At 40.6% G+C, this 15,245-nt stretch overlaps 1 protein-coding gene across 1 annotated transcript in view; it reads left to right on the top strand.

Moving 5' to 3' along the window:
- Positions 1 to 15,245, top strand: part of PAK5 (p21 (RAC1) activated kinase 5) — a 299,091-nt gene that overhangs the window by 114,797 nt on the left and 169,049 nt on the right. The window lies entirely within an intron of this gene.

Genomic DNA, 15,245 nt, shown 5'->3' with positions numbered 1-15,245 from the left:
GTAACATTCAAAGACTTGAGCCTTCCAGATACTTCTGCTCCCTACATGGTTCCTGACTTCTGAGAATGTTGTTACTCAAACTACAGAGAGGTAGCCTATGTGAAGGCTGTCTTTCTAGATAAGAAAACCTATACGTTTTTTAGGGACTAGTGGCTTAGGTCAGTCAAGCATGACTTCAAGACTAAAACTTCCATACTGGATTTGTATATGGAACATTGAGGGAAAAACTAAAACAAACTTAAAATTGGTGTTTTAAGGGGCTGGCCCAGTGGTGTAGTGGTTAAATTTACGTGCTCTGCTTCAGCGGCCCAGGGTTCGCAGGTTTGGATCCCAGGCGCGGACCTACACACCACTGATCAAGCCATGCTGTGTCTGGCATGCCACATATAAAGTAGAGGAAGATGGGCACAAATGTTAGCCCAGGGCCAACCTTCCTCAGCAAAAAGAGGAGGATTGGCAACAGATGTTAGCTCAGGGCTAATCTTCCTCACCAAAAAAATAAATAAAATTGATGTTTTAAAAAGACAAGAATATGTGGATTTAAGCAATGTTTGCCAGAGAAACTAACGCTGTTCACAGTAAGGGCTTCATGTCTTGGAGTGTGTGACCATTGTGCAAAGCCCACAGAGGAAGGGTAAAAGGGTAAGGAATTATGCAGTGACCTTGGCAGGCGCGTGTAAGATTTCAGGAAGCCAATAGCCACTGTAGAAGCATGGACCAACCGCCAAGTCTGTGTTCAGAGAATGTTCATGTTAACTCAGCCAAACAATATTTTAGGAGCTCAGCAAAGTACAGAGCCCTCCTTTCCAATACTCGTAACTTTCTGAAATGATTCTAAACTTGCGTGCTGTGGGAACCCTTCCTTCCTCCACCCCAGACCCGTCTCAAAAGGCTTTTGTTGTCAGAAGATGGCCTCAGTGCAGCAGTTATGCAGTGTTGGGTAATTGAAAAGACTCTTGCGACTCACCAGGTGTACACGTGTAAGGCTGGAATAAAGGCAAAGGATCAGGTACAGCAGGAGAAAGAAAGCCCAGCAAATATCAGAGAGGACTGAGACTTCCAGGTACGGCTCCCAGGGTCCTTTCTCCATCACACAGGATTACTTCATCTTCTGATTGTGAACCACCAAGATCCATGTGTGACACCTTGGTCTTAGGGGAGCCAAGGCTCAAGCTTACTGAGGGATATTTTATATCCCACAGCTCAGGCAGATAAAAACAGGCTTTGTGAACAGGTAAACAGGTGCAAACCATCAATACATATAGTTTCAATAAACAGCATAGACAAGCTGGTACAGGATGCCTCTGGGGAGTTTCAGACTTTTAACAGCACGTTATAAATCACTAGCTAGTACATTTCACCTCTATTGGCCAAGAATCAATACCATGGTTCCAGGTGTCCTTCAAGATGAGCACAGAGCTGCCCAAGATCAACTGCAAGTTAACCCTATCCTCATATACTCAGAGAATTGAGCCATGATGAAAACATCTGAGAAGACCTGAAGATGGTACATCACATTCTGTGCTTGGTCTTGTTGTGCACTGGATTGGATGTAACTCTTTGATTAGCTAGAGAGATCATTAAAAGGCTAGGCTTTCAAATGGAAGTTAAAGTTCCTGGAAAAAGTAATTAGATTCTGAAGCAATAAGGATAAAACAGAACAGCAAGAGTAATAGTATTTTAGATTGGTTTCCCTAGAATCAGATGGTGAGACAAAAAATTTGGATACTAGTGTTTATTTGGGAGGTGATTCCAGTAAATCTTTGTAGGGGAGTGGGGATGTGAGACAGGGAATAGAAGGAAGACAGAAAAGGTGCCATATGGCTGCTGTGACCAAGAGGTGCATGATGCCATTAGGTAGTTCTGGGATACAGCATAGAACATACCTTGGATTTATCCTAACCAAGGGCAAGGGAATTAGGGTATGTAGCCACCTTCCCCCATCGCCCTTGGTTAAGGGCTGCTGCCCTTGGTGGAAGTAGGGGGTGTTAACTCCCTGGCATTTGTGGCCTACCATATATACGGACCAAAGAGGGAGTGGGAATATATATGTATCTTATCACCACAATCCTGCAGCATACATTATTCTCGTCTTCAGTTTATAGATGAGCAGATAGAGCAAGGTTAACCAAATTCTCTGAAATAACACATATAAGAAATAGAGCTGGGATTTAAACTCTAGTTTGCCTCCAAAACCATCCCTTGGGCATCACTGTAATCCTTAATTAACTAATTAATCATTGATATTTTTCTGACACCTATTTATTGAAAAGTTGGCAGGCACTATTTAGATTTTGGGATACAAAACAAAAATTGCCCCTATTCTCAAGGAATTTGCATGTTTGTGGAAAAGAAAGACAAGAAAATATGTCATGTTATAAGAGTTATAATGGAGATATGATGCAGCTATTCAATAGAATCAAGAAAGAGAGTATCTGTTGTTGCTGCATGACAACCCCATAACTGAATGGCTTAAAACAATAAGCATGTATTATGGGTCTATGGGTGAGTTGAGGAGTTCTGCTGATCTGGGCTAGGTTTGGCTGATCTTAGCTGGGTTCGCTCATTTATCTGCAATCAGCTGACAGGTTGGCCAGAGGCTGCATAGTCCAAGATAGCTTCACTCACATAACTGGTAATTGATTGGATATAGCTGGGGCAACTCAATTCTCCAGCAGGCTAGCCCAGACTTATTCACATGGTGGCTGAGGAAGGTTTAAGATTAAATGAAAGTGTGCAAGGCTTCTTGAGGCCTAGGCCCAGAACAATCATTTCTGCTGCATTATATAGGCCAAAGCAAATCACAAGGCCAGCCTAGATTTAAGGGATGTGGAAATAGACTCCACCTCTTGGTGAGTGGAGCTTCAAAGTCACATTGCAAAAGGGCATTGACACAGGAAGGGGAAGATCTAGATTGCAGTCTACCAAGAAGAGAAGCGTCTGGATTAAAGCTTACAGGGTGCGTAGTGGTTCCCCAGCCAAATCAAGTAGGAAGTGAATTTAAGGCAAGGAGGATGGTATGTGTTCAAAGACGGCAAAACATGGTGCCCCTTGATGCCATCAGATGACTTGGGAATGAAAGCATATAGTGGAGAGGGAAAGAGAAGAGGCAAGCACCACGAGAGAGAGCAAGATTAAAGACTAGAAATATGTACTGTACCAGAATTCAGGAAAATAAAAATTATCTTGCAGGAAGAATATGTTTATGAAAAAATAATAAGCAAATGGGAAGACGAGCAAAGTCAGGTCAATGAATGGATGGGTGGGTGGGTGGACAGATTGCTGTAGCAATATGATGAACAAAATTACAAGATTTTCTCTGTTGAAATGATTTGTAGGATTTGTATTTATTTCAAAAAGGAAGGGAGGGAGGGAAGAAGGAAGAAAGGAAATACCTTGATGGGTGCTTGGAGAAAAATGTGAGGTTGAGAGTAGACCTGAATGCAAGAACTTTTCAGCATGTAACTATTTGTGGCTTCGGGGCGGTAATGCAATGATGCAGGCCACGTGATAGAATCTTTCTGTGCTGCACCTTTCATAAGCATGCCAAGCATAGTAAGTGGGTTTTTGTGGAAACTAATGAAGAATTTTTGGATTATGGTCCCAAACTGAAATTCCAAGGCTCTGGACTCGCACAAGGCTAAGTTTCTAGGGCAGGTTTTTATGAGGCAGTTGGGCCCATTGACATTAGGGATGTCTTTATATAGAGATCTGTGCATGTGTGTTTCCACTGGGATGTGTGTGGAAAATGGTAATTTTCATGGATTTCTTCACTCTGAGACTGAATTGTGTAAATTAAGTAGAAGCCTTATTCTGCAGTTTTCCTGAGTGACTTTTATTGTTCTCCTGGGCTTGTGTTTTAAGTGTGGGGCTCTCCCAAGTCACCAGGTGCAGCAAATTTCAGTGTGAGGCTCAACGGGCTGACATTAGCATCACCAGCTCTTTGGAGGCAGAATGGGAACTTGACTGTGGAAGTAAATGCTGGCAAGACCCATAAATGGAGGACCCAGGGCCCAAATACCCACCCTTGTTGACTTGGAGAATGTATTACATTCATTCTTCTCTCCCAAATACATTGGTGTTTGTTCCCTATTTCTAGAAAGTGAGATAAAGATGAATTTTTTCCTTAAAGAAGAGGTAAAATAAATAGAAAATAACATAGCCAAAGGAAAATAAATAACATAGTTAAAACCGACAGCAAAAATACAAAATCCAGAGAATATTCTCTGGCTACCTAATAATTGATTAGTTAATTTACTTTAATTTGGGGAGCAGGATGCATCCCCAGTCCATCTCCCCACCTACCCTCCAGAGGTAACCACTATCCTAAATTTGTGTCTACCCTTTAACCATTCCCTTGTTTAAAAAAAAAAAATGGACCAGACATGAATATATCCCTATGCAATATGTTAATACTTTTGTGTGTGTGTGTGTGTGTGTGTGTGTGAGGAAGATCAGCCCTGAGCTAACATCTGCCAATCCTCTTCTTTTTTTTTGCTGAGGAAGACTGGCCCTGGGCTAACATCCATGCCCATCTTCCTCCACTTTATATGGGATGCCACCACAGCATGGTTTGCCAAGCGGTGCGTTGGTGCGTGCCCGGGATCCGAACTGGCGAACCCTGGGCCGCCACAGCGGAGCATGCGCACTTAACTGCTTGTGCCACCAGGCCAGCCCGATATGTTAATACTTTTTGCTTCCTCTTGAGCTTTATAATAATGATCTCATATAGTCTACGGATTTGCCCATTTCATTGGACATTTAAGTTTCTAAGATCTACCCATGTTACCTGTAGCTGTAGTTCATTTTCACAGCTAAATGATATTACATTGTGTGACTATATCACGATTTATTTATTCTCCTGTAGATTGACATTTCTATTATTTTTGTTTTCTGCTATTATGAAAAGGATACTGTGGTCATTTTTTATATATCTCCTGGTGCATATGTAAGAGTTTTTCAGGGCTGTATACGTACGAGTGGATTGCTAGGATGTAAGATAGGTAGGTGACCAGTCATCCCAGTTTGCCTGGAACTGAGGGGTTTCCCAGGATGCAAGATTTTCAGTACTAAAACCAGGGCAGTCTTAGGCAAACTGGGATGAGTACTCACCTTAAATATGTACATGTTCAACTTCACAACATAATACTAAACTTTTTCCCAGAGAGATGGTAGCAATTTACACTCCCAGCCAGCAGTAAATGAGAATTCCCCGTGAGACCTATTCTCCCCATGCCTGGTGTTCTCCATATCTTAATTTTTGCCACTCAGTTGGGTGTGAAATGGCATCTTACCCTGATTTGAGTTCCCTGATAACTAATGAGGTTCAGTATCTTTTCATGTTTTGTTCTCCATTTGTGTTTTCTCTTCTGTGAAATGTCTTCCACATCTTTTGTTGTTTTCCTGTCGGGTTGTTTTGTCAGGCACATCTTATGTGCCTCTTTAGATTCTCTTGGTTTTACCATCACCTAGAACAGGGTTTGTCAACAGTAGCACTAATGACAGTTTGGACTGAATAGTTGTTGTGGGGGCCTGTCCTGTGCGTTATAGTATGTTTACCATTATCCTTGGCCTCTACTCACTGAATGCCAATAGCTCCTCTCAGTTGTGACAACAAAAAAATGTCCCTAGACATAAAAGTATCTAGTCACATGTCACCCTGGGGAACAAAATTGTACCTGGCTGAGAACCACTGACCTAGATCCTTAGCAGCTTGCTCCTATGGGAGAGAGAAGGAAGCAAGGCAGATAAATTCCCTCTCCATTTCTCTCTCTGATGGGCTGTTCCAAAGCATATGTCCCTGTACAGCATATTTGGAGGTGTCCCATGTCACTTAGCAGATGCATTTCTTGGGCAACTGGCTGTGTTTCTTCGTGGTTCATGGGAATGCAGTGGCCAGAACAGTGACATACCACCTTGTCTTGCTTCATATCCTTATCTCTCTCATTTCTTTTCTTGCTCCTACCTTGGGATTGCATATTCCACTTGAAGCATTAGCGCTTAATGCTTCCTGTCAGAGTAGTTTCCTAGGGAAACTAAGCTAAAACAAGTGGTTGTAGAGAGGATACTCTGTGGATAGGATTTTGGAATTGGATTACTAATCTGTTTGAAAGCAATAGGAACTACATTTTTTTTGTGGTAAATTGGAATGAAAATGAGCCCTGGTATGCAGCAGCCTCACAATCCCTGTAGTAAATTGGAATTAGACTTCGGTGGAGGGTCCAGTGTTGGGAGATCTGGTAGCTGCAGCTGGCAATGAATATTTGAGCAATGCTGATTATACGGATAGTGGAGTAGGGTGACTACTTTTGACCTGTCAAAAAAACGTTGGGTTGAGGGTAATTAATTGCCAACTTAGGCATGCTCTGCAAGCCATAGGGCATCTCTGGCAGCTTTATGGAGTCTTATCACTGACCATGGCAGGGCAGACTGTGATGAAATTCAGGCCCACGTTCTGACTATCAGGTTGGCAGAGCTGCAAATTAGACTAAATATACAGCTTTGTAAGGTTTCATGTTTCAAACTCAGGGCCCTGAGACCTAGGATGAGTTCATCGGGGAGGTTGAGGTTGAGAATCTTGAATTCCTAAATTCCCCCAAACATCCCTTCTCCCTTGACAGAGAAGAACAGCCCCCCTCAGCCAATGGCTGCACAAGGATCTTATCTGAAGCAGGTACCTCATAAGATGATTCTTGTTCTCCTTAAAATCTTTCCCTGCCACTCCTCATTGCCTCCGAGCTAACAACTAGAATATGGTCTCAGCACAGAAATATCAGTCCTTGTCCAGGAAGAAATAGCCTACCCACTGGAAAATTGAAGTACCTGGCCAGTATGTGCCACCAGAACCAAGGAAACCCAGGTGGGAGTGGACTTGGAGTGTACGGGGGAGGGTGGAATATAAAGCTGGATCAGGGAGGATTCGTTGATATAGGGGCCCTCCCTCATAACTCAAGATTCAGTCATTTGTCAAGGACACTTGAACCTGGCCCTGATAGTTTTCTGGGATGGTTCTTTGAAGCCTGTATGCTATGATGGCTTATAGCACATGTGGAGGAAATTCCACGACTTCTTTGACACAGTTTTGATAAAGGGTCAGATGGCTCAGGGATGAGGGATGTTAGAATGGATGTTAAGATAGTTTTAGGTACGATCTGAGAACCTATGACTTGAGAGTATGTTCCTAACTGACTAAGAGGACCCAGAGAACACAAAGACAATCAGATATTCTCTGGAGAGGGGTGCTGTCCCCTTTGGGAAGCTCTCTGAAGGCTGTCATCTGTGGGCTGGGTTGTTGCTTGGAGAAGCTGTAGGAGTTGAGCTTCCTAATATCACTGGGATGTTGGGATCCAGAACAACAGAGACTGAGGAGCAGCACTTACTGTTAGCAGCAAGGCGGACTTAACTACCATAATAGGTAGCAAAACTACAGTGCCTGTCAGGGTGTCTTGAACTCTAGGGATCGGACAGTGGCTAAGAGAGCCTGGAAATTATTTTGGGGACAAAATAATTAGACAGCTGACTAGGATGCTGCACAATTTGGATAATCAGAAAAAAAATTCAAGAGAATATGAACCATGGAATATCATGGTCTCTTACCAAGTTCCCACATCTAAATCAGTTCACAGATGGCACTGTTCCACTTTTAATCGTCTCTATTCCACTTTTAATTGTCTTTACACTTTATAAGTAGTTATTTTGTATTTATCTGCTAATTCTAATACATGAAGTACAGTGGGTGCAGAAAAAGAGTTTGTTACTTTGTCAACTGTTATTCTTTGTGATGTTTCTTCTCCTTGTGGGATAGGCAATATGTGATTGTTCATGTTAATATGTGGGAATGCTTAGGGCCTAAATTAGGGATGTTTTTCTATGGAGAGTGTTTCTTTGCTTCCTCTAAGAGTCAGGGACACCTTTAGCCGTCTTCCAAAGCTCCATTCTGGGTTCTGTCTCTCAGGCTTAACTGCTCTGCTTCGCTTTTTGAGGGGCCTACGGCTTGGTTTCCAGATCAGTGTTGTTATTGCCATGTTCCCTTAGGACTCTCCTGCCTTCTTCATTAGTTTACTCTCTATATAGGTTCTCTGGTTTCATTTCTTTGTCATTTGTTTTGTTGTGGGGAGGGGTGGTGCCAAGATATTTCCTTTACTATCTAGTGACCCTAGCAAAATTTATCAGTTTTTTAACTCTATCGAGGATATATTTATATTTTAGTGAAAGGATCCTTCAGATTATCTAGACCACATACTACCAAAATGAAATAACTTTGGTTCCCTACTAACATCTTGGCAGCATGAAAATGGCTAAATGCAATTAGCAACTGTCCAGTGCACCAATCATAATGGAATTGAGTTCAGTCCAGGAAGTATTTAATTGACTAGATCAGAGGGGCTGTTTTTCTCATTCGTTGTCAAATATCCTGCTCACGTGGTTGGCAGATGTTGATCAGAAGACTGGGCCTGTGGGCATATATCTTGACTGAAGTTTCTCTAGTCAGAAGAAGCGAGCTCAGCTGGCTCTCCTCTCCATGCCTTCCCTCTTACACGTTTAACACACACATTCAACATATTCTGAGCTGTCCCTCTTATTTCAGCCATTTTGTGGAAATAGCTTAGTATATAGTACTTTTTAGGAAGATTTCCACACATTCCAAAGTTTGATATGTAAAAAGACAGATTTTTAACTGTCCAGAACACTCTTATCTTTGGATTGCCAAATCCCTGTACTCTAAATGAGAGAAATGTGAATGAACTTGACTGACAGGTCCTAGGGTGGAGCAGGGTTCTCATGCCTACAAAGACCAGACGTTGTAAGAAGCAGGAAGTGGTGGTGAGCACTGTGCAAACAGGGAAACCTGTGCCTTTCTAAATACAGTGGCCCCTGCTTGACTCCAATCTATTATTGCCCTTTGGGAATATGGGCTTAGGCCTACCAGATATTCCAATTTTTTAGAAAAAGCTTTAAAGCTGGAGTTTTCTGATGTGAAAGCTCCCAATTCTTAAACATTGGTTTATTAAAAACAAAAATATGCCAACAACAAAGAATCTGATTGTGCAGGGAAACAAAACATGTTTGTAGGCAGCCTACCAACTGAATCTAGCCTGCAGACAAGTTGGAATAAGCAGTGTGTAGCTTGAGATTGACTAGTTTCAAAAAGTAAATCTTATCGCATGGTAATTTGATTATTTTGTGCCAAGAAAAATAACTTTTTGGTCTTATTTATTTTTGCTTTTGCTTGCTTGTTTTTCTGCCTGGGATTTTTTCTCTCTAGTAAAATGTAAAAGCCTAGTGGATACTGTATCAACTAAAGCTACACACATGCAGAGATTGTATGTGTGTGTGTGTAACAAGAAAACATGGAAACGACCCAGAATCTCAACAAACCTACGCTATGACACAGCAATAGCCCCCCCTAAGTATATATCCAAGGAAAATTAGTGCATAATGAATCTATTCATAATAGTCCAAAACTGGAAACGAGCCGAACGTTCAACAACAAAAGAATGATAAACAAATCTTGGTTTATTCATTCAATGGAATACTGTGCAACAGTAAAAAGAACACACTATTGATATACACAACAACTTGGATGAATCTCACAGACATTATGTTGAGCAAAAGAAGCCAGACACAGAAAAGGATGGATGTGTGATTCCATTTATATGGAGTTCAAGAATAGGCAAAACTAATCTATGGTGGTAGAACTCAAAAAACTAGTTTATAGTGGTAGAACTCTAGAAGACAAACAGGAACCTTCTAGGGTGCTGGTGATGGTCTATCTCATGAGCCAGGGAGTGGTTTTATGGCTGTAAACAGTTGAGATTTCTGCATTCTGTGTGCAGTAAAAAGTAAATAACTAAATGGCAGCAATGGTTGGTACACTGAGTTAACTTTCTGGTTTTGCAGCTCAGGGACAACCTCTGAGTAATTTGAAGGAGGCTTTCAGGGATCCCTGTTTGCTACAGGTGTGAGAGGACTGGGTACTCCAAGCCTAATTCTTCCCGTTCCTCTCCAACATGCCACGTCTCCACGGCAAATACACGTGTATAGCGGTGAAGGCAATCCGCTTCCCCATGTCGCATGATAGTCCAGTTTTTCCAAGTCCCCCGGGTTCCCCACCTGTAAAATACAAGTTTCTTTAGCCATCATAGAAATTTAGAGTTTCTGTGAAACCTACTAAGCTTGAAGGAGTGACACTTTAGGGGGACATTACTTTCGTGTACATTGATCCTATATCTTTCCTTGTGTTACCATACAGATTGTTTCTCGTACCCCAGGGACTGGTAAGTGTGCCCCGACAGGAAGCAGTTGGGAAGGACCTGAAAGAGCTCCCAGCCTATTTTATTTGGCTTCTGCTCTTTAGGGCAGAAAGTGGGCCAAGGAGAGAGAGTCTGTGGTAGAAACCAAAGGAATAACTGAAGAAGTGGAATCGTACACTGAGCCCATAGGTCAGGAAAGGCTTCTGATAATACAGTCGACATTGTGTTCCAAACCCATGTAGAGGTGGTAGTTGCTTGTTGCAGCTTATTGCTTATGTGGCATGAACGCGGGAGCCTGAGATCTAGTTGAAGTAAAGGGGATGCAGAGAAGGGTGTTGTGTTGTCACAGCCTGTGGCTGATGCTCTCGCCTGCGTTCCTAAAGGCTTTGTTCCTAACTGAAAGTTTCATTTGTATCTACACGTGGTACTCAAAACATAAAACAACTCAGAATCTTTATAACGCACTTAACTTGCTTATCTGTAATGTAAGAAGGAAAAAATGGAAAGTGGTCTTTGTGTCAACTCTCAATTATTAAGTTTTTTTTTTTTAAAGGCAAGTTAAATCTCATTACAGTATGCTTCATGGGAAATTTGGCATTTTATTCCATGGAATTTCCATATGGCAAAACCAAAGGTACCTGACTTGGGAACCAGGTGACCTCAGTCATTTTCAGCTGCATCCCTTACAGGCTGCAGTGCAGTCTTGAGCTCACATTTTAACCTCTCTGAGCACTGAGTGAATCAAAGTGAAAATACTTAGTCTGTCTGTTCCGTAAGTTTGGTATGAAAGAAAATGAAAGGCACCCTAAGAAAGTGTAAAGTGTGAGGTGAATGGGAGGTATGACTACTGTTACCCCTATGGCTTAGAAAGCATATGTCATGCCTATAAACGTTCTTTGGATGAAGTACTTTTTTTTTTTTTTTTTTTTGGTGAGGAAGATCAGCCCTGAGCTAACATCTGTTACCAATCCTCCTCTTTTTCCTGAGGAAGATTGGCCCAGAGCTAACATCCGTGCCCATCTGCCTCCACTTTATATGTGGGACCCCTGCCACAGCATGGCTTGATAAGCGGTGCACAGGTCCACGCCCAGGATCCGAATGCTTGAAACCTGCACCACTGAAGCAGAGCATGTGAACTTAACCACTATGCCACCAGGCCGGCCCCTGGATGAAGTAGTTTTTTATTCTTGCAACTAATGTTTTCATTTTTATTGGAAAAGGAAAGGTGTAGAAAAATAAAGACCATGTGTTTTAATGGGGGAAAAGGAGATATACAGTTATAATATAAAATACTGAGTTTTTTCTAACTTCTCTCTCTTTCTGGCTAGCCAAATGGTATTAACTCCAGGGATTTATTTTCTTTATTTCTGAAATAGGAATACCAGTATCTACCACCCTGATCTACTTAGGAAAACTGTTGTGAATATCAAAGGAAATCATACATGTGCAAAGGCTTTAAAGGTACAAAGTAAGAGAGCCTGTAGCTGAGGGTTTATGCCACTTTTTCCTCAGGAAGGTTTCCAAGCAATATGTTGAGGGTTCTGAGAAGATTAATCAATCTGTCACACTTGCCATACTGTCTGATTTTTTTTCTTCTTTTACAAATTCAAATAAATAAAGATAGTAACTAGTAAGGCATTGCATGGGTCAAATTCATCACAGCAGTCAAACAGTTCTAATATCATGGCCTTTTGTCAAAGACTTGAAGACGCTTTATGGCCAATGTTTTATTGTATCAATGTCGGCGATAACTTGAGAAAAGAAAATTTATTGTCCAAACTAGGACTGGTTTGAGAGTAAAAAAGGAGAGGTGTTAATAATTATGCCACGATAACAGTAGTAAACTAGGACTGTTCTGGGCCAAATGATATTGTTTAAAATCTTCCTCTTTAAGTCAAGTCATAATTATGTCTTGTACGTTTTAAGCACTCAGCTAGTGTGGGGAATATTAAAAAAATAACAGAACAGGCAGACTAAGTGTATACCATGGTTCTAGCATTTAAGAAGCCAGAGTCTATATGGCAAGAGAAAGCTTATGAAATGCAATGATACAAAAAGAATAAATGAAAGACATGTTACCAAGTTCTGGATTGAGTGGGGTAGAAGTTTGGTGATTTGGACATGACTGTGGAGACTCAAACAACCTTGAGTTTCTGGGGGAGCATTTCTGGGAGGGGAAGACTTGAATTGGGTCCAGAAGACTGTTTGGGATCTCAGTAAATGTGAAGAAAGCAGAGTGGGAGGCATTACAAGCAAGTAGAACAGCCTGGATAAACACAAAAATGGATGGGTTTTCATGGCTGTGTGTAGAAGGGAGAGAGGAGGGCTATAAAAAATTTTCAAAAGGGTAAAATTTATTCTTTCAACAAATATTTATTGAGCCTCTGTAATATGATGGGCAATGTTCTAAATGCTAGGGATTCAGCAGTGAACCAAATGAGATCCTTACCCTATGGAGTGTACATTCTAATATATTTTAGAACTGCCCTTAAAATCTGCATTTCCTCTATATGAAACTTTTAGATGGAAAGAAGTCTTTTGGAAAGGAGGGGAATGCTTTTTGAAAGAAGAAAATAGAATGATTCAGCTCATTTGTATTAAAATAATAAGGAAACTCCAGCAATTGAGCTAACTGATCTTGCTAAACCAGAATCTGAGACATGAAGAGCATCAAGCATCCTCCTGTTCATTCAACAAACATTTATTCAGAACCTACTAGGTACCTGGCCCTGTGCTATGAGCTGGGGACATAATAGTGAAAAACCTGCGGAAGGCTCCCTGCCTCTGAGGAGACATTCATCTAATAAAATTGAGTCTTTCCAGATCATATATCCCAAGCCAAAGAAATGAATATTTAAAAAAATAAAGGTTCTTCAAGCACCTCTTTATATATTCACTTTATTCATACAGAGCTAATAGGGGGAAAGCAGTTATTTGCTTTTCTGTTTAATACGGTTTCCTTGCTCTGATTATTACTGTGTGGGCCCAAGTCTTTGCTTCTGCTGCAAATTTAATAGATGCCTCTGGCAACTGGGAATCATCAGCAAATAAAAAAGAAACTTTCTCCCACATGTCTGTCTCAAGAGGGTAGTAGACCATTTGTCAAGCCATAAGAGGTCTCATTTGGAATATGAGAGATGATAACCTGACTATGAGGTTACACTCCTCTAAAAATGCTTTTGCTTCAGACAAGACAGTATATTTATAATGTTGTAATACAGAGTTAATATCATTATATAAAACAGAAATAACCCTGTTATTCCCAGGTTCTGGAGCACACATTAAAATCACAGAAACACAGCTTGTTGGACCTGCTCCCAGAGATTCTGATTGAAAGTCTGAGATGGGGCTGGGAATCTGCATTTCTAACAATCCCAGGTGATGACTATGCTGACAGTCCAGAAGCTACCGCTTGAGAACCACTGTTATTCTTTAAATATGTGGCTGTAATACGAATTTAAAATTGGCTGATCTGTAGATGTGTAAATTATAATATTTATGAAGGATGTCATTGTATTCATGTAACTGTCTATGGCTGGGTTGTCCAATAGGGTAGCCACTAGCCATGTCTGGCTTGAGCTCTTGCAATGTGATTAATGCCATGTGTCCAAATGAAAATGTTTTGGATCTTTTACGTTAAATAAAATATATTATTAAAATTAATTTCAGTAGATTTTTTTTATTTTTAACGTGACTACTAGGAAATTTAAAATTAACATATGTGGCTTGCATTATATTTCTATTGGGCAATACCGGTCTATGAAGCTTTACTAAATGTGTATGCTGAAGGTTTGGGGTTTTTTTGTTTTGTTTTATTTTGGAATTTGAAACTTTTTTAAAAGTTAAGAGTTACCAGCAGAGGAAAAGAAGGTATTGTGCTTTCTTTGTAAATAAATAGTGTACTTTTCAACAATACCCTTTCTATTCAGTTTGTTTTGAATAACAGTTAACAAGATAATATTCACTAGAAGATTCAATAGCTGCTTGACTATCTCCACACCTTAATTAATGTGGTTGTTGGATCAATTTCTCTTGAGTTTTCTTTAGTTCCTTGGAGTTGCTAAGAAATGCTCTCCTTCAGAAACGAAGGCTGTAAAGGCCACTGAACTTCCCTTCTTTGAATCCATTTGGATCCCAATTATAATGCACATAAATCAGTTACAGATGGGTTGTAAATCGAAGCTTAGGAGAATATATTCGTGACCTTGGTGGAAGCAAAGATTTTTAAAACAGGACACAGAAAGTAGTAGATATAATGAAAAGATCCCTAAATTGGACTAATTATAATTAAGTACATGTGTTCATCAAAAGCATTATTAAGAGTGAAAAGGAAAATCATACAGTACAAGAAAATATTTCAACACATATATTCAACAAAGGACTTTTATCCAGAATTTATAAAGAACTCCATCAAATGAGTAAGAAAAGGCAGAGAATCTAATGGGAAAATGGGCAAGGGACTTGAACAGATTTTTCACAAAACAGGATATCCAAATGGCCAATGCATATGAAAGATGTTCAAACTCATTAATCATTAGGGAAATGCAAAATAAAACCACAATGAGATGCCACTACACACCCACCAAAATGGCTTTAATGGGAAACGTTGACAATTACAAATATAAATGAAGATGTGAGCAACTCATAAGCTGCTGGTGGGAGTGTAAATTGTGTAACCCCTTTGGAAAGCTGATTGGAACTATCTGCTAAAGCCAAATATACACATAACCTTGGCCCAGCAGTTCCACTCCTAGGTGTGTGTATACCCAACACTAATGCATCACACATGCATTCCCCAAAAGACAAGTATTAAAACATTCATGGCTGCATTATTTCTGATAGCTCCAAATGAGAAACCACCCAAATGTCCATCAGTGTTGGAATGAGCTAATAAATTGTGGTATAATCATACCTGATGGCTCGGGCACGGCTTGAGGGAGATATCTGGTACTTTTTACCTTGATCTGCACTGTGGTTTCAGGAATGTGTTTT

Source organism: Ceratotherium simum, chromosome 21 (genome assembly GCF_057802395.1).
Source record: "Ceratotherium simum simum isolate JZ-2026a chromosome 21, ASM5780239v1, whole genome shotgun sequence".
In the NCBI taxonomy this organism is placed as follows: domain Eukaryota; kingdom Metazoa; phylum Chordata; class Mammalia; order Perissodactyla; family Rhinocerotidae; genus Ceratotherium; species Ceratotherium simum.
The sequence above is the reverse complement of the archived record's forward strand: the minus strand, read 5'-3'. Positions and strand labels throughout refer to the sequence as shown.